Raw genomic sequence first — 26,237 nt, 5'->3', positions numbered from 1 at the left:
TATTTGCAGAAAAATAGATGGTGTTAGATAACAGTTGAAGACTCTTACAAATCCCAGTGGCTTGTCAGAAATATTGGATACAGGTTTCCCTGGCAAATCTACAATAACTCATTGACCAAACTACTTGTCTGTTTTTCCCCTTGCTCAAACTCTGTCTCTCAAGCTCATTGCCTTTCATCTCTCTCTTCTCTCCTCCCCCCCAAAAAAATTATAGAACTTAACTTAATGCAAAATGATTATTTTTTTTCCTTTTTGTAGCTTAGGAGGGTCTGAACATAAAGCTCTTATCACAGAGCCACAGCTGTAGGAGGAATCCTTTAATCATGGCCTTCCTCCTTGAAGAAGAATATAGATTTATGACCAGACTTGGGTTACTAAGCAAAAAAGAAATATTGCCAGCAGCTACCATATTCCTTCCTATTGGCTGTAAACAGCTTTAATCTGCTTTAGCTGTCATTTTGAAGTCCAGAGATATTAGAGTACAACCTAATTAGTTGGTTGTGGGCAGAAGTACAGTTTATTTTCTTTAAACTAAAGTAGCCAAGGTAAATTTTTCAGGAGAGCTCCTGAGCAAAACAGGGCTGGCTAGCATCTTGTCTTCCTTTTCCTGGTTCCCAGCTTTTCCAGTAATCATTCTCTTGGGGACCACTTCTACTAAAGTAATTTTGTTGGAAGCAGAAAATATCACAGGATGTCTACAGAAATCACCATTCATGGAAGAAATGTACATGAAGAGTGTAATTTACTCTTCCTTTATTATATTCTCTCAAAGATATTTTCTTTGGTTAAAGTTAATTGATAAACTAATTTATGCCAATGCTTCTCTCTGAGACTACCTTTCATTCAACACTGAACATATATGTATATAATGCAATAAGCATTACATATATACATGTATACATCCATATGCATGATAAATAGATATATGTATATACATATAATACAAACATTTGTATATTGTATCCCTTTTAAAATATAAGTTCCCTGAGAGAGGGGACCATGGTTTTTGTCTTTTTTTGTATCCCAATCTTAGCACAGTCCCTGACACATTGTAATTTTTTTAAAAAATGTTTTTTGATTGACTTACTCCCCCCAATCACTATTTTTTGTTGTCTTGTAAATAAATTTTATTGATATCTTCTTCTTACACCATCATCGAAGTAGGTTTGAGATGCCTTCTCATATCTTTTCATTAGAGTCCTGTTTGATTAATATAATTTTCCTACTTTTACTTTTGATTTTTTGGTGTGTAGTTGCTTTTTTCATTTATGTTGTTGTCATCATTTCAAATATTCTTCCTTTGGTTCTGCTTTTTAAATTCTGTATCAGTTCAGATATATCTTTCTATGATTGTCTATATTCATAACACATCATTTCTTATACATCAAATATTCCATGACAATTTGTCGATTCCTCAGTTGATGATCATTTATTTTATTTCCAGTTTTTAGCTGTCAAAAAAGTCCTGTTACAAATATTTTGCTGTATCTGAGTGCCTTATTCTTATAGATAAGTTCACTAGGGTATAAGTCAAGTAATAAATTCTTTGGATATTTAGTTACTTATTTGTATAATTCCATATAGGTTTCCCAAACAGATGATCATTTTATAGCTCTACCAGCAATGGATTAGTTCATTCTAAAACTCCACCAAAACTGACTATTGCCATTTTTGATAATTTGTAGTTTTTGAGATTAAACCTCAGGGTTTTATTCTTTATTTGCATTTCTCTCCTTAATAGTAATTTAAAGCATTCTTTCATGTGGTTGAGAATACTTCAAAGATCTTCTTTTGTGATATGCTTATCATATCCTTTGGATACTCATTTATTGAGGAATTGATATCCATCTTGTACATGTACTAATAATTGATATTTTTTAGATATAATATCCTTATTAGAGAAATTTGATATAATTCCCCCCCAAATGATTATTTCTCTTCTTATGCATTAATTCTGCATTAATTTTTTTAATGCAGAATCTTTTCAGTTTCAAGTCATCAAAGTTATCAATTTTATTTTTTGTGATTTCCTTCTATCTCTTCAGACAACAGATAGGGTCCAAGTGAAAACTGAAAAATAAGGATAATAGCACCTATTTTCTAGGGTTGTTGTGAGCAACAATTAAGATGATATTTGTAAAGCACTTAGCACAGTGTCTGGCATATTATTGCTGTAGTTACTCAGTTGTGTCAGATTCATCGTGACCTGGTGCACCATAGCACATCAATGCTGTCCATAGAATTTTTTTGGCAAGGATACTGAAGTGAAGATACATTTCCTTCTCCAGTTCAATTCCTACAGCTGAGGAAATTAAGACAAACAGGGTTAAGTGACTTGCCCATATGATATAGCCAGTAAAATATAAAGCCTTAAGAGAGCTCAGGTCTTAGTGACTTCAGGCCCAGTGTTCTATCTATTGATATATACTGATTCACCTAGCCATGTAGTAGATGCACATAAATGTTAATTTATTATCATTATTATCTTTTTGGTTAAGAATTTCATAGCTATGAGAGGCATGTAATTTGTTTCTTTTATAATTTTTCATTTGTTTTTATTCAATCATTATTCAGTCATGTTCAATACTTTGTGACTCCATTTAGGATTTTCTTGACAAAGCTATGAGAGTAGTTTTCCATCTTCTTTTCCACTTCATCTTTAAAAAGATGATAAAATTGAGGCAAACAAGATTAAGTGACTTGCCCAGGGTCACAAAGCTAGTAAGTGTCAGAGACCAGATTTGAACTCAGGAAGAGAAATCTTTCTGAATCCTGGCCTAGCACTCTTATCTACTGTGACACATAACTGCCTCACCCCCAATTTTTAAATAGTATGATCTTTAATTAGAAGTATTATGGAATAGAATATAAAGACTAGTAAGTTTAATTTCTACCAGATTGCTTTTTATTTTTCACAACAGATTTTATCAAAGTTTTTTCTAAAGCGTTTTTGCTTTCTTCTTTATCACAGTTATTGGGTTCTATTGTTTCTGATTCGCCATAGTCCAGTCTGTTCTATTGATCTATTACTTTGTTTTTTTAACCACTACCAAGTAGGTTTAGTAATCATTATTTTAAAATACATTCTGACATCTGGAATGTGCTAGTTTCCCTTCTTCTATACTTCTTTTCATTATTTTCTTTGATATTATAGGCCTTTGTTTTTCCAAATTAATTTTGCTATTATTTTATCAAGGCCTATAAAGTATCCCCTTGGGAATTTGATTGCTGTAACATTAAAAACATGAACTCCAGTTTATGTAGTATTGTAACTTTTATTATATTTGCATGGTCTAGACACAGGTACTGAATATTTTCCCAGCTATTTAGCTTCTTTATTTCTTTAAGGAGTACCTTGTAATTGAATATATAGAAGTCTGTTGTGTGTTTTGATAGACTGATTCTCAAATATTTTATGCATTTTTATATATTTGGAATGAGATTCCTTTTCTATTATTGGTTTTTTATTTTTGCGTTTTGTTATTATTATATAGAGAGACTGTTGATTTAGGGGGATCTATTTTGTAGCCTGCAACTTTGCAGAAACTATTAATTGTTTCGATATCATCACTGATTTCCCAAGTAAACTATTATATCATCAGCAAATAGGGATTAGTTTTACTCCTCTTTATTTATTTTTATACCTTTAATTTCTTATTTTTGCATCATTGTTTTTGTTAGCATTTTCAAAACTAAAACAAATAATAGTTAGGTAAGTGGGCATCCTTGCTGCAGTTTAATATTTATTAGATAATGGCCTAGTTTTTTTTTCCAATTGCAAATGAGATTTTCTTTTAGCTTTAAAAGATCATTTTTATATTAAAAAAAAAGGTCATTTTATGCCTATACCTTATAGGACTTTGAGCATCTCCTTTACTCCCAGGGGCTCATAATACTATTGTTAAGACTTAACATGAATACCCAATTGCCTTTACTTCAGACCTCCTGAATTAAAGCCCCAATCTTGGTCTTCCCACCAGCAGAAACTACAGGTGAATTGTATTATGCCTATTCCACATTATTTAGACTAATGCATTTAACTAGACTATTGAGACACTTTTGAATGCTAATTCTACCATCTGTTGCACCTTCTCACTTTCTAGTGTGCCTCACTCTTAGAACAATGTCAATTATTGCAGGTGTCAGAAAGGACACTGCTCTATGATAGGGCCTCTATAGCACTACTTCCCTGATTATTTAACCCATTGTGGATTTATATTCTTCTTTAGTTACCCCTTTTGCTGTTTGACTCAAAATCTGGTCCTGGATCTATGACTTCCCATTCCCCTAGGTGCTAATTGCTTTCAGTAATTTCAACTTTCTCACTCCTTGGATAAATCAAGGAGACTTAAGAATGAAATCTATCAGATCTTACTCAGTATGAGCTCCCCATCTCTCTTTCCAGAATATTTTGCTTTACCCAAAATAGCGTTCTTCAGTGGAACCCCTGCCTACCACCAAAGCAAAATATCCTTTCTATCTCTCCATTTTAAAATCCTTTTTCCTCCTCCTTTCCCATTTATCTCTATGTCTATTGTATCCAGATCAAACAAATAGCTAGCAATTAGAGAAATATATGTCCTCTGGTTGCAGAAAGAGAAGAACCTAGAGATAATTATGAATTATGGAGGGGCAGTCCTCTTCTGTGAGGACTTGAGAAAGATTACATAGGACTTGGAACATTGCTGTTGTATCTATTCCCCTTTTACTTTCTCTATACATGTACAAATTTTAGATCATTAGCAAGATTCTTAGATCATTAGAGATTCTTGCTCAAAAAACATACCCAGCCCTAACTCAGTGCTTATGGCTTTCCTTAAAATATCACTAAATTTAATTGTAGGCCATGTAGATAGCTGTCTATATGGGGCAATGCGAGAGGATGCTGAGAACACTGTCCAAAAATATTTTTTAATTTTTATTTTTCTCAGTTAAAAACAACATTTTGGGGGGCTATATATATTTTATGTATTTCCTTATGATTCATTAAAAAGCTGCTACTTTTTCTGAGGCTCAGAATTCAACTGGTCCCTTCCTGCCAGTGTTTCCTTCCTTATGCCTCTTTCTTAATTGCATACTGCATCTCCATTGCCATCCCTTCAGGAGCAAATCTAGAATTTCTGCCCAAGAGGTATGATACTTACAATCTCCCCTACCATATAGAGTAGACATGGCCACTCACATCACTCGGATAACCAAGAAATCACCAATTAAAATACTTCCCTTAATAGAAGTTAGAAGATGATTGGATCTTGTCAGTTGCTCTGCAACTGGACACTTAGAAATGCTAGGTTTCTCAATTAGTCTTGTAGCTGATCTTCATATATGCATTGTCATCCCCAGTTAGAATATGAATCCCTTAAATTACAGGGATTATCTGACTTTTCTATTGGATCACCAGTAATGTCATACTGTTTGGCATATAATGAAAATTTAAACACTTTTATTCATTTATTCTTTCATTCCTTCATTTAATAGTGCTTTAAAATGCCTCATCACTCACTCTTTAGATCAAGACAGTGGGACTCCTTGATAATATGTTTGGGAATACATATCTTTCTTTTGTGATAAAGAAGGGCGTAATCTGAGTACATGACTATGGTAGATCAGAATTATTTTAAAAGTGATTGGGACATTTGCGGATCAGAAAAAATATCCAGGTTCAGTCCTAAATATTTTTCTCTGATCCTGTCAATCTCTCAAACCCTTCCAAAACAGAAATTATACAACAAAGATAAAGCAACTTCAGCTGTTTCCAATACCCAAAATCCAAAAGAAGATTTAAGAAACCCCCCAAACCCAAGAACTGATGTTAATTAATTTTGAGCTCACTCAGCCAACTTTCCCCAACTCTCATGCTACTAGAAGACCTAAGGACCCAACTTAAGCTTACACCAAAACACATCCTAATATCTCATTCCTTCTTTTTCTTTCCAGTGTTTTGGAGATATGGATGTGTGCCAGGAGTACAATAGACAGACAGCACAGCAGATGATAGTGCTTTAGGAGCAAATGCCTGCTGTGAGCCAGAGAACTAAGTACAGAGGGAGCAGTACAAGGCACTATAAGTGTAAGGAAATATATGTAACATTCCATCAAAAACTGAGGGAACATCACAGCATCCAGCTGGGGTCAGTTCTGACCATTTAAAAGTCACTTGGTACAAATATCTTAACTAGTGAATCATGAATTTCTCAGTGTGAAAGGATGAATCTTTGAGATCCATCCCTAACAGAAACCACTGTAATGGGAGGGAGAGTCAGAAAGAGAACAATAAAGGAAGATAAGAGAGAAAAAGACTGAAATTATTAAATATCTCAATATAAGGTTGAATATAAGTCAACATGTAAAACATGAAAAACAGAAATAAAGGTGGCTTCTTGATCTAATAAACAAATCCAGATATTTATTATTTGTTAAATAATAGCTTTTTATTTTCAAAATATATACAAAGATAGTTTTCAACCTTTACCCTTGAAAAACTTTGTGTTCCAAATTTTTCTCCCTTCATTCCCCCCACTCCTTCCCTCAGATAGCAAGCAATTCAATATAAGTTAAACATGTGCAATTCTCTATCCATATTTTCACATTTAGCATGCTGCACAATAAAAATCAGATAAAAAATGGAAAAAATGGGAAAGAAATTAAAAGGCAAGCAAACAAACAAAAAAAAGGCAAGAAGACTATGTTGTAATACACATTCAGTCCCCACAGGTCTCTCTTTGGATGCAGATGGCTCTCTCTATCACAAACCTATTGGAATTGGGCTGAATCACCTCATTGTTGAAAAATAATCACATCCATCAAAGTTGATTATGATATAATCTTATTGTTTCTGCTTATAATGTTCTCCTTGGTTCTATTCACTTTGAAGTCACTTCACTTAGCATCAATTCATGTAAGTCTCTCCAGACCTTTCTGAAATCATAGAAATGAGGCCTTTATCAGAACCCTTTGGATATAAAACATTTTCCCTAATTTTCTGCTTCCTTTCTAATCTTGTTTGCATTGGTTTTATTTGTACAAAACTTTTGAACTTAATATAATCAAAATTATCCATTTTGCATTCAATAATGTACTCAAGTTCTTCTTAGGCACAAATTCCTTCCTTTCCCACAGACCTGAGAGATAAATTATCTCTTGTTCTCCTAATTTGCTTATAGTATCATCCTTTATGTCTAAATCATGAACCCATTTCAACCTTATTTTGGTATAGTATGTTAGGTGTTGGTTAATGTCTGGTTTGGTTTCTGTTATACTATTTTACAATTTTTACAGCAATTTTTGTCAAATAGGGAGTTTTTATACCAGAAGCTGTAGTCTTTGGTTTTATCAAACTATAGTCATTGACTACTGTGTCTTGTGAATCTAATCATCTACTTTATTTCTTAGCTAGTACAATTAGTGTTGATGATTGCTGCTTTATAATGTAGTTTTAAGTGTGGTACAGCTAGACCACCTTCATTTGCATTTTTTCATTAATTTCCTTGAAATTCTTGGTCTTTTGTTCTTCTAGATGAGCTTCGTTATTATTTTCTCTAGATCTGTAATTTCTTGGCAGTTTGATTGTCATGCCACTGGATAAGTAGATTAATTTAGGTTGAATTGTCATTGTTATTATATTAGCTCAACTTACTCATGAGCACTTGGTATTCTTCCTATTGTTTAGGTCTGACTTTATTTGTATGGAATGTATTTATAATTGTTTTAATATGATCCCAGACTTTGTCTTGACAGGTTGACTCCCAAATGTTTTATATTATCTACAGTTATTTTAAGTGAAATTTGTCTTTGTATCTCTTGCTACTAGACTTGTTGGTAATATGTAGAAATGGTAATAATTTATGTAGATTTATTTTGTATCCTGCAACTTTGCTAAAGTTACTAATTGTTTCTAATTGTTTTTAGTTGATTCTCTAAGTATACCATCATATAATCTGCAAAATGATAATTTTGCTTCCTCTTTACCTACTCTGATTCCATTAATTTCTTTTTCTTCTCATTGCTAAAATTAACATTTCTAATACAATATTAAATAGTAATGGTGATAATAGGCAACCTTGTTTCACCTCATTTTGTTGGGAATGCTTCTAGTTTATCCTTATTACATATGATGCTTATTGATAATTTTAGATCAATGTTGTTGATTATTTTAAGGAAAATTCCATTTATTCCTATGTTCTTTAGTGTTTTCAATAGGGTTTTGACAAATCTGAATATTTATGAATAAATATTGCAAAAGAAAGGAAAATGGTCCAACTTTTGATGAGACAGAGGAATTCTCTGGAATGAAAGAACATGAAAACACAATATAGTCTTCCAGAGTTTTCAAAAGAGTAATGTGAATTATGGGAACAGAAATTATTGGCTGCACAGCAAAAGTAACGGAAGGAATAAAACAATCAAATTTGTATTTCCAATTCTCACCAAATAAATAAAAGAGACAATAGATCCAAAGTGCAAATAGTATGCATTCCATATAAAGCAATAATATTAAAATAGAAAAATAGATAAGTAATATAAATATACAAATAGTAATAACTTTAAAAGAAAGTATACTGTATATAAGGAACACATATTGATCTTGAAGATAGGATGTATAGAGAAAACCTAGGGATCATAGGCTTGCCATAAGTACATTACAAGGCACAAAACGTTAGTACCATGATACAGGAAATAATAGAGAAGAACAACTCAGGATGTTTAAACAAAGAAAATGAAATACCAGTTTGAAGAACTCATAGATCATCACCAAAAAAAAAAAATAAAAATAAAAATAAAAAAAGCTACTCTAAGACCCAGAGTTGTTAAATTTAATCATTATATCTGCATTTGGCATTGTATAGAATACAATAGACTCTGTATCCTGATAATCACATGTTTTAGTAGGCAAGTCAATTAGCATTTCAACATCAATGTCCTCATCTGTAAAATGGGGATTATGATAATGTCATACAGGGCTAAGAGAAAAGTGCTTTGTGAAGCTCAAAGTAATTTATAAATATGAACTATTATTGCTTAAAAAGATAATGTATATGAAAATACTATTTATGGTTATCAAGTGCTATATAAACTGTTTTTTGGCCATTTTCAGTCATGTCTGACTCTTTGTGACCCCATTTTGAAGGTTTCTTGGCAAAAATATTAGTGGTTTGCCATTTCCTTCTCCATCTCATTTTACAGATGAAGAAACTGAGGGAAATGGGATTAAGTAACTTGCTCAGAATCCATAGCTAGTAAGTGTCTTGAAGACAGATTTTAAGTCAGGAAGGTGATCTTCCTGACTTTAGGCCTGGAACTTTAAGACAGGATAAATTGTGTTCAGATTAGCACTAAGGGGAAATGGAACTTTTTGAACTGTATTGACCTTGAATCCACAAGGAGATTCAGAGGCAGTGTAGTAAAGTGAAAAGAGCTCTTCCTTTTAGGATTCCGGTCTTAGTTCTGCTACTTCCTACTTGTGAACTTGGGTACGTCACTTACTGGCTTTGATTTTTTTCATCTGTAAAGTGACAGTATTATATTTAACAATCTCTAATGTCCTTTCTCGCATAATGTTCTATTTATAAAACTATATGGTTCTCATGAATTTTCTTTTAGCATTTTATATGTGTGCATGTGTTTATATTTCATTCAGGTGTGTCTATGTATATATACATGTATAGTATTTTTGTGTATTGTATATGTATATTTACGTGGATATATACATATGTATGTATACAAACACATATGTTATATATATATATAAATATACACACACATATATATAAATATACATATATATACATATATAAATATATATATATACATACATACACACATCTATTTGGTGATTTGTTTGGATGGAATAAGAAGGCCATATTGGAGAATAATGAAAAAAATACTGGAGAAGTTTGGTATAGATTAGCTTATCTTTCGGTGCTTAAGTTTTCTGATTTGCAAAGAGAGAATGATGCTGTCTGCTCCATCCCCTTTGTGATTTTTGAAGGGGAAAAGTGAGATGATTTTGATGAAAACAAATATTTTATGGGAATGTTGATAGCAATTCAGAGCTATTGTCATATCTGTTCATCTTTGTGTAGTCAAAGAAGAATTTCCCATTCCTGAAAACATCTTCCAAGCTTCAGAATGGTCATTCTTGTTCTATACATTATAGTTATTCTACAAGGGGGTTACCCTTTCCAACAGTGAGAGGTCTTGAAGTTATAGTTGTAAAACCCAACACAAAATTATTTTAGCTGCATATCTTTATCTGGGCACTCTGTAATTTGCTACTTAGCCATACCTTTGAGTGAAAAAAGTTATGTTTCAAGCCTTTTTTTTAAGTAGGGTGGGGCCCAGTTCTGTGATTTCATCATTTTGAGAAATTCTTGGTACAGAATTCTATCAAATTAAATATGCTATTCAATCATAACTGATAGTCTTAGAGAGCTGCCAAGAGAGTAATGAGAAATTAAATGAATTATCTGAATGGCTTGCTCACAGTGTGGTATGTTTTGTAGCCAGCTAGTACTGGCTCTTGAAAGTCAGTTGTTAAATTTTCATTGCACTTTAAAGCTTGAAAAAGAACTGAGAGAAGCTGAATGATAACTATAATGATTGAGCTTGGTTGCAGAGAACAGAAGAGAAAATATATCCATCCTTTATAAAAGTGGGGAACTATGTGAAATATCATATAAAAGCTGATTCACCAAGTATGGGAGGAAGGAAGAAATACATTAAGAAATAAAGGTAATGTTAAAAATAAAAGTTATCAACAAAAATATATTTTATAGAAAAGAAAAGGACCTAGAAAAATTAAATGACTTGTACAGGATTGCATTAGGTAGTAAGTATAAGAAACAGGATTAAAAATGATGCTTTCTGACTCCATCTCTAGTCAGTAATCTTCCTATTATTACATCATGGATAACCACCTACTCATCCTGCCCACATGGATAAATGAATGTTTCTTCCAGAATACTCTATTGGTCTATGGTCTTAAGAGAATATTCTTATAGAGGTCAGGAAAATAAATAGTTATTATCATGCATTATATAATCTCAGGAGAATAGGAGAGTTTTGAAAGCATCCAACAGTCTCTCTATGTACCCATGTTGGATTAGAGATATTTGGACACAGGCCTAAGCAGGTCAAATTATTACAAGTCAGCAGAACTAACTGAGCCTTGACCTTGGAGATATAATAGATTCATGTTTAACAGGATGTTTCTTAGGCCCTATCTGTGTCCAAGAATAGAAGAAGCAATATAAAAGGACATAATACCTTCACAAATGCAAAAGCCCGGAATGATTACTATTAAACAGGTCCCTCCTTCATGTGATTTACCCTAGGAGAATTGAATAAATTCATTCAAATAAGCCTCTGGCTACTCTTGTGATGACTCCCACAAGTTGAGGCAGTGCCTGGGACAAGACAATCAGAAATAATGAGGAAAGAAACAGAAACTATGTCTGAAAATGAGTAGGAATGAAGGTCAATAATTAAACTATTTCCAGAGATTCAGGGAGAAGGTGAACTGGATAGGTAAAAGCATAACAGTAAATAATTAAAAGCAAAGTTTGTGGTTCAATTAGATGAAAATAGACAGTAGGTTAATAGTCTAGTAATTAAAGCGATTTAAAGAGCAAAGATTTACCTTTATTACCCAAAGAGCTCACATTTCAGAGCAGAATTGTTGTAAGCTTTCTGGAAGGGAGTAAATTTCCCCCCTTGTTTCTTTACTGGTGCTAACCGTCTCAGGTCCTGGTACTAGCCATTTTTGTATATATATTTGGCCATTAGACACTTGTAGCAATGCCAGGGTGGTATAGTTTTCAAAATGGGTCAGAAACTAGAGATAGAAGCTATAGAGAAAAGGAGCCAGGCCCGAATATCCAAAGACTTGGAAGTTATAGGCTAAACACTAGATGTCAGGTACCTGATTTTAACATCCTTTCCCAAAGGATACTAAAACTTATCCCAAATCTGTCTTTGATCTTACAATATCTCTCCTTCATGTTCTCCCCTGGTGCTAGAGTGTGGTGTCAGTCTGGGAACACACTCTAGCTCAAGGTTTGTCAGTTTTGCCTCTGGATTTTCATCTTCAATAGTAAAGAGAAAACTTTAAAAAAAATTTGCAGGTCAGAAGGAGTAGGCTTTATAGATAATCTACCTCTTCTAAGAAAGTGGGGAAACAAAACTATATCAATAATAATAGTATTGAACAATTCCATAGAAATTTAGGTTTCCAAAATACTTTCCTCACAATACTTCCTTAAGGAAAGTATTATTGTACTCATTTTATTGAAGAACAAATCAATTAACTATTTATTAAATATTTTGTGTTAGTTGTTAAGCTAGGCAATGGGAATATAAAGAAAAGAAAACATAAAGCAGCCCTGCCTTCAAAGAGCTTAAATTCTTTCCAGAGAAATTCACACTCTCTCTCTCCTCTCTCTTTCTCTCTTACTCTCTTTATGTACATGTGTGTGTATTGTGTATGTATATATATATATATATATAAATGCATATATGATGTAATATATACATTATACATATATCAACATATATGTATAATGTATATATTACATATAAAACTTTTATATGTATATAACTTTTATACAAAGTCAATATAAAAAAGAGAGGGAAATGCCAATAGAAAGAATCAGGAAAATCTTCATGGAAGAGATTTGAGTTGAACTTTAAAAGAGGCTAGGGAAGTAGATACAGTACATTCCAAGCAGAGGTGACAACCATAAAAAAACAGATAGGTGAATATGCTATGATAGCAGCAGCAAAAAGGCTAATCTGGTTGATATGCAGATCTTGTAGAAGGGAGTAATCATGGGTGACAGATTCAGAAAGGTATGGTGGAGGCAGAATGTGAAGATTATGCCAAATGGAGAATTTGTTTTTATATGATCCTAGAAACAATAGTTAGCTTCTGGAGTTTATTGAGCAGGGGAGTGACACTAAGAATAGCACTTTTCTTTCTTTCCTTTTTTATTTAAAGCTTTTTATTTTCAAAACATATGCATGGACATTTTTTCAACATTAGCCCTTGCAAAATCTTGTGTTCCAATTTTCCTCCCCTTCTATTACCCCTCCCCCAGATGACAAGTAATCCAATATATGTTAAATATGGTAAAAATATATATGTTAAATGCAACATATGCATACATCTTTATGCAATTATCTTGCTGCACAAAAAAAATTAGATCAAAAAAGAAGAAAAATGAGAAAGAAAAAAAATGCAAGCAAACAACAGCAAAAAGAGTAAAAATGCTACGTTGTAATCCACACTCAGTTCCCACAATCCATTCTCTAGGTGCAGATGACTCTATTACAAGATAATTGGCCTGAATCATCTCATTGTCAGAAAAAGTCACATTCATCAGAATTGATCATTGTATAATATTGTTGTTGAACTGTACAATGTTTCCTGGTTCTGCTCATTTAACTCAACATCAGTTCATGTAAATCACATAAATCTCTCCAGGCCTCTCCAAAATCATCCTACTGGTCTTTTCTTACAGAACAATAATATTCCATAACAATCATATACCATAACTTATTCAGCCATTCTCCAATTGATGGGTTTCCAGTTCCTTGCCACTACAAAAAGAGCTGCCACAAACATTTTTGCACATGCAAGTCCTTTTCCCTCTTGTATGTTCTCTTTGGGACACAGGATCAGTAGAGACATTGCTGGATCAAAAGGTATGCATAGTTCCAAACTGCTCTCCAGAAAGGTTGAAGCAATTCAGAACTTCACTAACAATGTATCTGTGTCCCAGTTTTCCCAATCCCCTCCAACATTCATCATTATCTTTTCCTGTCATCTTAGCCAACCTGAGGGGTGGTACCTCAGAGTTGTCTTAATTTGAATTTCTCTGATCAATAATGACTTGGAGCATCTTTTCATATGATTAGAAATGGTTTCAATTTCTTCATCTGAAAATTGTTCATATTCTTTGACCATTTATCAGTTGGAGAATGGGTTGAATTCTTGTAAATTTGAGTAAATTCTCTATATACTTTAGAAATGGGGCTTTTATCAAAACCTCTGAATGTAAAAATGCTTTCCTTTCTAAGCTTGTCTGCATTAATTTTGTTTGTACAAAACCTTTTTAACTTAATGTAATCAAAATTATCTATTTTGTGTTTAATAAGAAACTCTAGATCTTCTTTGACCACAAATTCCTTCTTTCTTCACAGATCTGAGAGGTAAACTACCCTTTCTTCTTCTAATTTGCTTATAATATCACTCTTTTTGTCTAAATCATGAACCTATTTTGACCTTATCTTGGTATATGGTGCTAGGTATGGGTCAGTGTCTAGTTTTTGCCATGCTAATTTCCAATTTTCCCAGCAGTTTTTGTTAGTGAGTTCTTATCCCCCAAACTGAGGTCTTTGAGTTTGTCAAACACTAAATTACTATAGTCATTGACTATTTTGTCCTCTGAATTTAACCTATTCCACTGATTGATTACTTTATTAGGAATAGCACTTTTCTAGACATTAGTTAGGAGAGAAACTGAAGACACATAAATTAGATAACTAATGAAATAGTCCAGGTGAGAAATAATAAAGGGCATAAACTCACATTGTATCTATGTGAATGGAGAGGAAGGGATAGATTTTTTTTTAAATGTGCAAATAAAAATCTGAAGTTTGCTGAGGATGAACGAGTCAACTAGTACAAAACATTTGTTATTGACTTACTGTGATAATTATTTTTCTAAGTACTGGAGAGTAAAGAAAAACTCAAATAGTACCAGTTTTCAAAGATCATACAATAAAATGGGAGAGACACAACATATAAATAATAAAGTATTTCCAAGGGGTACATGTGCATATGTATTTTATATAAATATACCTCCCTGTCTCTTCTGATATCTACATCTATCTATAGTAAATGGAAGGCAATTTCAGAAGAAAGACATCAACCATAAGAGCAGAGTAGGAAAGGCCTTCTGTATATTATGGACTTCAGGTTGAATCTTGGAATAAACCAGGAAAATCAATAGGAAGATGCAAGGAGCAGATCATTCCAAATATCGAGGAGAGACTATGTAACAGTTGGAAATGAGAAATGCAATGTTGCATTCAAGAAATTGTAGTTAGGGTAGGATAATTAGATTAAAGATTGTGTAGTAAAGTATAAGAAAATATAAAAGTAGGAAGGGGCTAATTTATGAATAAATACCAAAGGAATTTATATTTGCTCTTATAGGAAATAGAGAGCCACTTATACTTCAGGAAAAATTTTTGGGCAACTGAATGGAGGGTAAATTTGAGTGGAGAATAATTTGAATCCAAAAGACCAATTAGGAAATTATTTTATTAGTCCAGGTGAAAAGTGATAAGGACTTTAACTAAGGCTAGGGCTATATGAGTAGAAAGAAGAATGGAATATATCTCTCTATGGAATGTGAAGATCAAAATAACACATTTGGTAACATATTGGATGTGAAGTGACAATAAGGAATCAAGAATGGCATTGAGATTGCAGATATAGATGACTGGGAAAAAAGATGGTGAACTTACCTGTATTTGGGAAGTAAGGAAAAGTGGGGATACAGTAATTTCTGACTTAAAAATGTTGGGATGCCTACAGATGTTTAAGATGTTTAAGAGTCAGTTGGAGGTCCATGAATATAGTTCAGGATAGAACTTAGGACTGGACATATTGATTGAAAATCATCTGCATGGAGATTATAAATAAACACATAGGAGCTAATAACATTGCTAAGGAAATAGTATGGATTGAAAAGAAAAAAAAATAACTTTTGAGCATACCAATAGTTAATGGACATGGCATGGATGAAAAACTGAGAAAAAGCAATTTCTTCTGAAGGAGAACTAGAACAGAGCAATGTCATGAAAGACTAGGGAAGAGAAAGGATCCCAGAAGAGATGATCAACAGTCAAATGCTGCAGAAAAGTCAAGAACTGAGAAAAGGTCATTAGATTTGGCAATAATGAAATCATTGGGAATGTGGGAGACAGCCATTTCAATTGATTAAGGAGGTTGGAAGCCAGACTGCTGAAAGTTTATAAGACAGTGAGAGGAATATTGAGTATTGTAAAGTATTATATAAGGCAGTAAAAATATTGAGTGACTTGAATAGGAAATACTGAAACAAAGAGCTAGAGATCATGGGCCCATTAAGCTACTTTCAGCTCTGCCCCATGATTCTCCTCTATCCCAATTGTAAGTGCTGTAGCTCAAATAAACTTCATATTTTTTCATCTAGACTACTTACTATCTGATCTCTGATCCATCCCCTTTATAATCCTTTCTCCATACCCTTGCCAAAGTGATCTACCTAAGGCCACATTGTGGCCACGCAGAAAGAGTTCTACATATAGAATCAAACCATCACATAATCCCAGGAGTCCTATTTCCACATATCTAACCCTGAACAAGTCATTTTTTTGACCTGTGTTCTCTGTTCTATAAAAGGGATAATAATACTATTTTAGACTACCTAGTTCTTAGATAGTTGAAAATGGCAAAAAAATGATTTCAGGAAAGAATGATAGTATGTAGTTCATTCACAATGACAATTTGATAGGAAAAAAGCACAAAGGAAAAGGAAGGGAAAAGGGAGATTAGTGAAAAGAAAAAGTTTTAAGGAAAGTGGAAGTGTAGAATAAAGATAGAACGAAGAAAGAGCAAGATGAAGAAGGGAAAGGGAGGGAGGAGAAGGAAAGAATAGAAGAGGAGAAACTGAAACTTGTTTATCTTCATATCCATTTCCAATCATATGCATTCATGTGAGCAAGTGCGTGCGCACACACACACACACACACACACACACACACACACACACACACCACACACACACACACAAGAGCAAACCATCATCTCTGGTGAAGGAAGCTGCAGAGTTTCAGGATATTTTGAGCAGAGGACATTGCCTGAAGTCAAGAGCTTTCAACCTATCCTCCATTGGCCTAAGGGGAATTCCTGCCTGGGAATCCGTCCAGTCTGGGAGCTGTGCCCAGACACCCCTCCAGGAAAGTAGTCTTAATGTTGGTGCCAAACTTTCTCTTTTGCTCCTCTGCCCATCCTTCTTCACATCAACAGGAGTCAAGGGTTTTCCTTCTTATGCTTCTGTATATCCTAGGAGAGTTTAATAGTGATTTAAATTAGGCACTAAGAAATACTGACAGTTACATGTGCCTTGAACCATACTTTGGTCCAATTAAAATAGTTTTCTTGGGTCATTGAGCTTGGAAAAGATGGAAAGGACATTCCCCAGAAGTATAATCTGTCTGGAAGTCAAAGTGATGAGTCAGCTCTTCGCCTTTAGCAAATAAGGAAAGAGCCCTTTGTCTCCCTAAAGCCCTAAACTTAGACCCATTTTGTCACACTTGGATTCTGGACAGAAACAAATAATGGGAGCAATAAGAAGGATTAGAGTTGATAGATCTGATATCCCATATAAGAAAAACTGAGAAGCTTGGCTGGACTAAAATATGAAGGCTCCCACTCTACCCTTGACTATAACCTTCTCTGACCTATTGAATTTATCAACTTTATTTTCCCACTTAGGTGGTTCATTTAAAACATACCAACATTCCTCAGCTTATTGATAGGATTCAAAGAGAAACCAAGTGTTTGGGAAAACAAGGGAATCCAGAAAAAGAGCTCACTCTGAAACTTCCAAATATGACATGGTCACATAGCAGAAATAACCCAATCCTTAAATTTCCTTTTGGCAAAAGATGGCACCACAACATTTCTCTCACCCAGAGACTTTTGAGTCTTCTTTCATGCCCTGAGAACATAGGCAGGTTTTATGCAGACAAGGGTTAAATGAGGAAGCAGTAGTTACTAGTATTTGCTCCAAATGAATAAGCTGGAGAAATGCTGTTGGAGAACTTTTACAATTATCCAAATTACTATTTCCACTCATATTTAAGAGTGTTCCAAATCACTATTTGTAGCGAGCTGTCGTCTCTAGAAGCTGCCGGATCACTCTCTGGGAAGAGATCTGCTGTGTCTTCTACTCAAATCTCTCCGACAGATTCTTCTTCCTGTAACGAACCGTTGTCTCCAGGCAGTTGCTGTTAACTCTTGTCCTTAGAAGTGACTTCCCTTCCTGCAGAGAGCCCCGTCAAGCCTGATGCAATGCAGAGTCTTTCTCTTGAATCCTGGCTCTGAATCTCCTCCAGCTCTTATCCTTCTCCAGGCCGATCTGCTCTCTGGGCCCAGTGCTATCTCTTTTATCCTCCCAGAGAATGGGCGTGGGATAATGCAAGGGCTTCTGGGAAGAACCACCCCAGCCAGTGAGCTTGCCCCCTCTATCAAGTCAACCTGAGTTCTCACCTTGTAATTGTCCAGAAAACCTGAATTCTCACCTTGTCACTGTCCAGACAACCTGAGTTCTCACTTAGTAATCCTAACATCTCCCCCTTTCTTTTGATTTAGAACATAGGACAGTCATGACCTTGAAACATAAATCCATCAATATGGGAAGTATTACAGATAATTACATAAATGACCTTGAAACATAAATCCATCAATATGGGAAGTATTACAGATAATTACATAAATTACATAAGCACATAGTAACATAGTAACGTAACACATGCTAGAAGTATATAACATAATCATAAATTGAAAATTTATAAATGTCCATAAGTCCATTGTCCATTAGTCTCATCTTGTGTGAGGAAGTCCAATGATTCCTGCTGGTTTTTAAAGTTCTTTAACAGTCTTCTTATTATCCATGCTCTTTCAGTGTCAGATGTTTCTTAGATCTTCTCCTTTATTTTGAGGCCTTTCTCTTTTTCTGTCTTTCTCTGATGGACAAGGCAAATATGACTTGTTGGCACCCATCTGATTCCTTCTCCTGCTGAAGAAATACAAGCAAACCCTCTCCCCCAGGCAGTTAACCTATCTGGTGCCTTCCATTCACCACTTTCTGGATCTCTCCACATCACCTGGCGATTATCTAAGGACAGTGGAGCTGCTCGCACTGGACACTGCCCTTCTGGTGGGTTATAAAACCTGTCTGCCAGAGCCAGTGCATCTTTGTCAAAAATTAGAAAATTAATGGTATAGAGAACTAAATTTAGAAGTTCTCTAGGGTTACCTGTGGCTCCCCCTTTCTTTTGTTTTTGGAGGAGTGTCTTAATATCTCTGTTTCTTCTCTCTACTATTGCCTGCCCTTGAGGATTAAAGGGTATGCCCGTGGTATGTAAAATCTTATACTGTGCACAAAAGTGTGTAAAATGTTTGGACGTATATGCAGGTCCATTGTCTGTTTTTATTGCTTGTGGCACACCCATAATTGCAAAAGCTTGTATAAGGAATTCAGTGACCACTCGGGCTGTCTCTTTTGCTGCTGGCATTGCAAATGTGAATCCTGAAAAGGTGTCTACCACGACATGAATAAAAGATAGACGACCAAATGATTTATAATGGGTCACATCCATTTGCCAGATTTCATTGGGTCTCACCACGAGGATTCTTCCCTGGAGGGAGTGTAGGAGCATGGAAAGGAAGACAAGCTGTACAGCTTTTTACTATGCTCCTAGCTTCCTCTCTTGTGATTCCAAATTGTAAACATAAAGCTCGAGCAGCCTGATGATATTTAGAATGAGATTCTTGTGCTTCCTGAAATAAAGGACTACTGGCTAACATGGTTAGAAGGCTATCTGCCTTTGAATTTCCATCAAAAATGGGACCTGGAAGTCCACTATGTGAGTGGACATGCAAGATATAAATCTTGCCTGGATGTTTTCTCACTTGCTCTTGAAGTTCCTTAAAGAGCTGATAAATATTGGAGGCTGCAAATTTTATTTGGGCTGTGGCAATTCTTTGTACTACACCTACTGAATAGGCTGAATCAGTAATTATATTTACGTCTCTTGGGTAATAATTAAGAGCTAGCATGATAGCAAATAATTCATTCTGTTGAGTGGATTGAAAAGGAGTCCTGATTACTCTCTTTATGGTTAAATCATGAGAGTATATGGCACAAATATTTTCTTTGGAGGCATCTGTAAAGATTGTTGATCCTTTAAGAGGAACCTTAGAAACCTTTTCTTCAAAAATCCATCGCCAATTATGTAGTAGCCGGGTAATCTTTAATGGAGATCCATGTGCAAAATTTGGAGCGGTGGCCAATAAAATTTGCCATTCTGGGATGGTCTCACAGCATACATTAATTTGTGCGTTAGTATAGAATGTGTATATTTTTTCAGGACTTATTCCAGATAATTGTGTTACTCTCTTAATAGCCTTTAATAAAATCCTAGCCACAAGCACTGGGTAAGGTGTAAGGCTTTGTTCTGGTTGTGCTGGGAGGTTCACCCACTCAATCACTCTGTCTCCTTGATGAAGGACTGCTGTGGGTGCCTCTTTTGTAGCAAAAACTGATATTTCCAAGGGTTTTTGAGTGACTCTTTCAACCACATTGGATAAAGCCAGTTCAACTTCACTCAAAGCCTTTTGTGCTTCTTTTGTAAGCTGGCGTGGTGAATTTAAAGCACTGTCTCCCCTTAAAATGTCATATAGAGGTTGTAGTTGATTGGTAGTTAAGCCTAACACTGGACGCATCCATTGGATATCTCCTATTAATTTTTGAAAGTCATTTAAGGTGTTCAACTTCTCTTTTCTTAAAGAAAGCTTTTGTACTGTGAGTGTCTTAGGATATACTTCATATCCTAAATATTGAAAAGGAGCATGTCTTTGAATTTTTTCTGTAGCTATATGCAGTTTGTAGTACTTTAATGTTTCTATGGTCCTTTGTAGACATGCCTCTAACATTTGTTCCTCAGGTGCACATCCCAAAATATCATCCATATAATGTAACAATATTACTTTTGGAAAGGCTTTTCTTACTGGAGCAAGAGCAGCTGCAACATACATTTGGCACATAGTAGGGCTGTTTTTCATTCCCTGTGGCAAAACTGTCCATTCATATCTTTTGTAAGGCTCGGCCAAATTAACACTAGGCACTGAAAAAGCAAATCTTTTCATATCCTCCTTATCTAGAGGAATAGAATAGAAACAATCCTTAATGTCTATAACCCATAGAGGCCATTCTCTTGGCAACTGAGTAGGAGATGGAAGTCCAGGCTGAAGAGTTCCCATAGTTTCCATCTGTTCATTTACTCTTCTTAGATCAGTTATCATCCTCCATTTTCCAGATTTCTTTTTCACCACAAATACTGGGGAATTCCAAGGACTTAGAGAAGGCCGCAAGTGTCCTTGGTCAAGTTGTTCTTGCACTATGTCTAATAAGGCCTGAATTTTATCACTTCTTAAGGGCCACTGTTCTACCCACACTGGTGAATCAGTCTTCCACTGAATAGGAACTGGTGAAAGTGCAGGTAGGCCTTCAACAGCAGCCCTGCCTAAAAAGCCGAAGTGCTTATTTGTAATCCTATCTGCTGTAAAATGTCTCTTCCCCACAGATTGATGGGGATTTTTTCAACCACAAAAGGAGTAAAAGCTCCTGTTTCTCCTTCAAATACCCATCTCAAAGGCCTAGCACTAACTTCTGCTGCTATTGATCCTCCAACCCCAGACATATAGGTGTCTGCTTTAATCTTTGGCCAGTGACCGGGCCAATTGGCACCTCTAATAACTGTACGATCTGCACCCGTGTCTACCAATCCTTCAAATGGTATTCCGTTTATATAAATAGTAAGCATAGGTCGGTCAGCTGTCACAGCTGCTGTCCAATATATTCCTGGATTTTGTTCATTGGAGTCAAAATCTAGGCGACTATCACTAGGTTGCTTATTAGGGGTCCGTAACAATAAGCCTGATGCTACTACTTCTCCTGGTTGATAAATCACACGTTGTCTGCCTGTGTTAGTGACTGGGATATTAGATACACGTTCTCCAGTCTCCCACATCAGTGTATGGATGGACACTGTTTTGTAGGCACTCTCAGAAGGTGAAATGGTCAAGCCTACTGTGCCTGGAGGCAAAGGATCCATAGGCTCAACAGGAACAGATTTCACTTCTCCAGGGAGTATCTCGGTAGTCTCTACTGCACACAACTCTATTTTTCCTAATTTCAATCCCTTTCTTCCATCTGATTGCCTTTTGGCTGATTGATCGTGTCTTAAAATTCTCTGGATGTAACCTCGGCTGCCATCATGCCCCACTTGGGGGGCTGAAGCTGGGCCCCACCTGTCATTTCCTTGTGTCAATCTACATTCGGAGGCCCAGTGGAGGCCCTTGTGACATTTTGGACATGGAGTTTTAGGTCTTCTCTCACCCTGTCTTCTCACTGTATCTCCATATCTACACTGAGCTCTTAGATGCCCAATTTTTCCACATTGAAAACATCGCCGAGTTTCTCTAGAAGGCCCTTGCCATGAGGGACCCTGTCTTTCCACATTCATCATTGTCCGGGTGTAAAAAGCATTTGTTCCCACTGTAGCACAGCGTCTTATGATCTCCTCTAAAGGAGCATCTTTGTCTAATCCCCATATAATTCTTTTGCAAATCTCATTGGCATTTTCCTTAGCCAGATGTCTGGTCATTATTTCTGTAGCTGAATTTTCTCCAATAGTTCTTTTGACAGCAGTTTGCAAACGTCCCACAAAATCTGCAAAAGGTTCATTGGGACCTTGCTGTATTTTAGTGAAAGCCTCTCCACGATCTTTCTGTCCAGGAAGGACACCCCAAGCTTTTATTGCAGCCTTAGCAATTTGTTCATATATTGTCATGGTATAATTAATCTGTTCCGAATTCTCTCCATATTGACTTTCACCAGCTAAGTGCTCAAAAGTGAATTGTGTGTTAACTCCTATTTCCAAATTGCATCTGACTTGAATTTTACATAATTCATGAAATTCTGCAAGCCATAATAAATTTTCTCCAGGTTCCAGACATGTCCTTGCTATGGATTTCCAATCATTCGGGGTTAGGACTTCATAAGACAAACCATCTAGTAACATTTTGACATAAGCTGATGTAGCCCCATAAAGGGTACAACCTTTTTTCAAATCCTTAATTTTATTCAAATCTAAAGGTGCATATCTTCTCCTTTTTTTACCTACAGAGTCAGTATTTTCAATCACAGGATATGCATGTATAAAATCACTTATATCCTGTCCTTCTCTCTTAGCTTTAACCACTTGTCATAGGCTTAGGCTTCTTCACAGGCAATTCTGTTTGTGTTTCTGCCTCTTCCCCTCTTTCTTCCTCCATCTCTGAAGGTAGGGTTGATGTGGGCCTGTCAATAATCTGTTCTCTAGGCAGGGTTGAAGCTTCTTCAAGAGAATCATACCATAATTCCTCATTTAAATCCTCTTGCTCTAGGGAAAGATCTTGATCTTTCCTTTTTTCCTCACACTTCCTCCTCTGTTCATTTTTAGAACTTTTCCTTTTCCTACAACTTGCTTGATAGTTTAAGGCTAATTGAACTATGTGGTAGATATAAAATACTTCTGCAGAAATTGAACGAGGCCCATTTTTTGCTTGAAATTCTTTCATTTCATATCCCACTAGCTTCCATTTATCTACATCTATCTTTTCTTCCTCTAAGAACCAAGGGGATGTGCATCTTAATGCAGCCAAGAGTTTAGCAATCTGTACCCAGGTTACAAGTAAACTCTGCTCCTCAATTATGTTGATTATACTCTCTATAGTGCCACTCCTGAATGGGGGTGGAGCTGAGGTTGCTTCTGGGGCTGGGGTTGAGTCGGCTGAGGTCCAGGGATTGAATTTAGCTAACATGTGCCCCATTTCAGCTATAAGAGATTCCTGGTTTAGCCCTTAACAAGTTAAGTTCCTTATTTATCTATTAGCACGCTCACTTAATCTTTAACAAAGTTTCCTCGTTACTCACGGTTCTGGGTCAGAGAGACTGAGATCTGGATGGGAGGCTTTTCCACTGGAATCAGGACCGTGTCTGTCCCTGTTCGGGCGCCAAATTGCGAAGGTCTGGTCTAGCTCCTCTTGTCAGGATAAGCAAAAGTCCTTGCCCCACGTGTGGACGCCAAATGTAGCGAGCTGTCGTCTCTAGAAGCTGCCGGATCACTCTCTGGGAAGAGATCTGCTGTGTCTTCTACTCAAATCTCTCCGACAGATTCTTCTTCCTGTAATGAACCGTTGTCTCCAGGCAGTTGCTGTTAACTCTTGTCCTTAGAAGTGACTTCCCTTCCTGCAGAGAGCCCCGTCAAGCCTGATGCAATGCAGAGTCTTTCTCTTGAATCCTGGCTCTGAATCTCCTCCAGCTCTTATCCTTCTCCAGGCTGATCTGCTCTCTGGGCCCAGTGCTATCTCTTTTATCCTCCCAGAGAATGGGCGTGGGATAATGCAAGGGCTTCTGGGAAGAACCACCCCAGCCAATGAGCTTGCCCCCTCTATCAAGTCAACCTGAGTTCTCACCTTGTAATTGTCCAGAAAACCTGAATTCTCACCTTGTCACTGTCCAGACAACCTGAGTTCTCACTTAGTAATCCTAACAACTATTGATCAGAGAAATGCAAATTAAGACAACTCTGAGATTTCGTTACACACCTGTCAGATTGGCTAAGATGACAGGAACAAATAATGATGAATGTTGGAGGGGCTGTGGGAATACTGGGACACTGATGCATTATTGGTGGAATTGTGAAAGAATCCAACCATTCTGGGTATCAATCTGGAATTATGCCCCAAAAGTTATCAAAATGTGCATAACCTTTGACCCAGCCATACTACTACTGGGCTTATATCCCAAGGAAATATTAAATAAGGGAAAGGGACCTGTATGTGCCAAAATGTTTGTGGCAGCCCTTTTTGTAGCGGCTAGAAACTGGAAAATGAATGGATGTCCATAAATTAGAGAATGGTTGGGTAAATTATGGTATATGAATGTTATGGAATATTATTGTTCCGTAAGAAATGACCAACAGGAGAGAGGCTTGGAGAGACTTACATCAACTGATGATCTAGGGGATCATTATATAATTCAACAATGATACTGTATGAGGATGTATTCTGATGGAATCGGATATATTCAATCTAGAGAAGAGCTAATCTAATTCCAATTGATCAATGATGGACAGAATCAGCTACATCCAGAAAAGGAACACTGGGAAATGAGTGTAAACTGGGAGCATTTTTGTTTTGTTTTGTTTTGTTTTGTTTCTCTTCTCAGATTATTTTTACCTTCCGAATACAATCCTTCCTTTGCAACAACAACAACAACAACAAAATTCAGTTCTGCACATATATATTGTACCTAGGATATACTATAAGATATTTAATATGTATGGGAATGCCTGCCATCTAGGGGAGGGGGTGGAGGGAAGGTGGGGAAAAATTCGGAACAGAAGGGAGTACAAGAGATAATATTGTAAAAAAAAAATTACCTATGCATATGTACTGTCAAAGAAAATGTTATAATTATAAAATTAATTAAAAAAACAATTATCCAAATTAAATGTATTTTTTAAGAATCTATCTTTTATCTACACTTCCATCTGACTTTCAAATTATTCATATTGTCCCATCTCTTTTTCTGTCTGTTTCTAGTTATCTTCAATATAAACTAATTAGATTGTATAATGAACACAGTTTTGGATGTGGAATAAGAAAGACCTGAGCTAAAATCTAATCTAAAACACTTATTGCTCTGTGATCTCTGGAAGTCTCTTAACATCTTTGTGCCTCATTCCCTTTATCTGTAAAATGGGAATAATAATGACATAATATACAGGTTTACTGTGAGAAAAAAAGAGATATCTGTTATAAAAAAAAAAAAAAACTAAACAAAACAAAACAATACTTCAAGTGCTATATTGTCATGGGCCAGAACTTGAAACAGGGTGCTAAGTAAATGGAATTGAGGAAATAGTGGTTAAATCTAGTTTAGCATTGATTTAATCCTGCAACAAATAATGGTTTTCTAGTGATATAATGATTAGTATATACTCAGTGTGGAACATATGAGGAGGAGCTGTCAGGGCCAGAAAGGACAAGCACACTAGAAGCTCTCAGAGCCTCAGCCAGGATTCAGTTGAGGAGATTCAGAACCCAGAGAAGGCGGTCAGGTAGAACTAAGGAAGATAGAGAATAAACTTGAACAAACTCAGCCAGAATCAGAAGAAGGGAAGACCAGAGAAGTGGTGGCAGGCTGTCCTGTGGAGAACACTGAAACCAAGATCTGGAAGGCCTCCAGAAAACTAGCTAAGCCCCAAGTGAAGGAGACTTTGAAGGAGACAATAAATGATTTGGACTTTAACTCCTGGCTGCGTTTGGGGTGATTACTGAACTGAAAGGAAGG

Source organism: Sminthopsis crassicaudata, chromosome 1 (assembly GCF_048593235.1).
Source record: "Sminthopsis crassicaudata isolate SCR6 chromosome 1, ASM4859323v1, whole genome shotgun sequence".
Taxonomy (NCBI): Eukaryota; Metazoa; Chordata; class Mammalia; order Dasyuromorphia; family Dasyuridae; genus Sminthopsis; species Sminthopsis crassicaudata.
Note: the sequence above shows the minus strand (reverse complement) of the source record.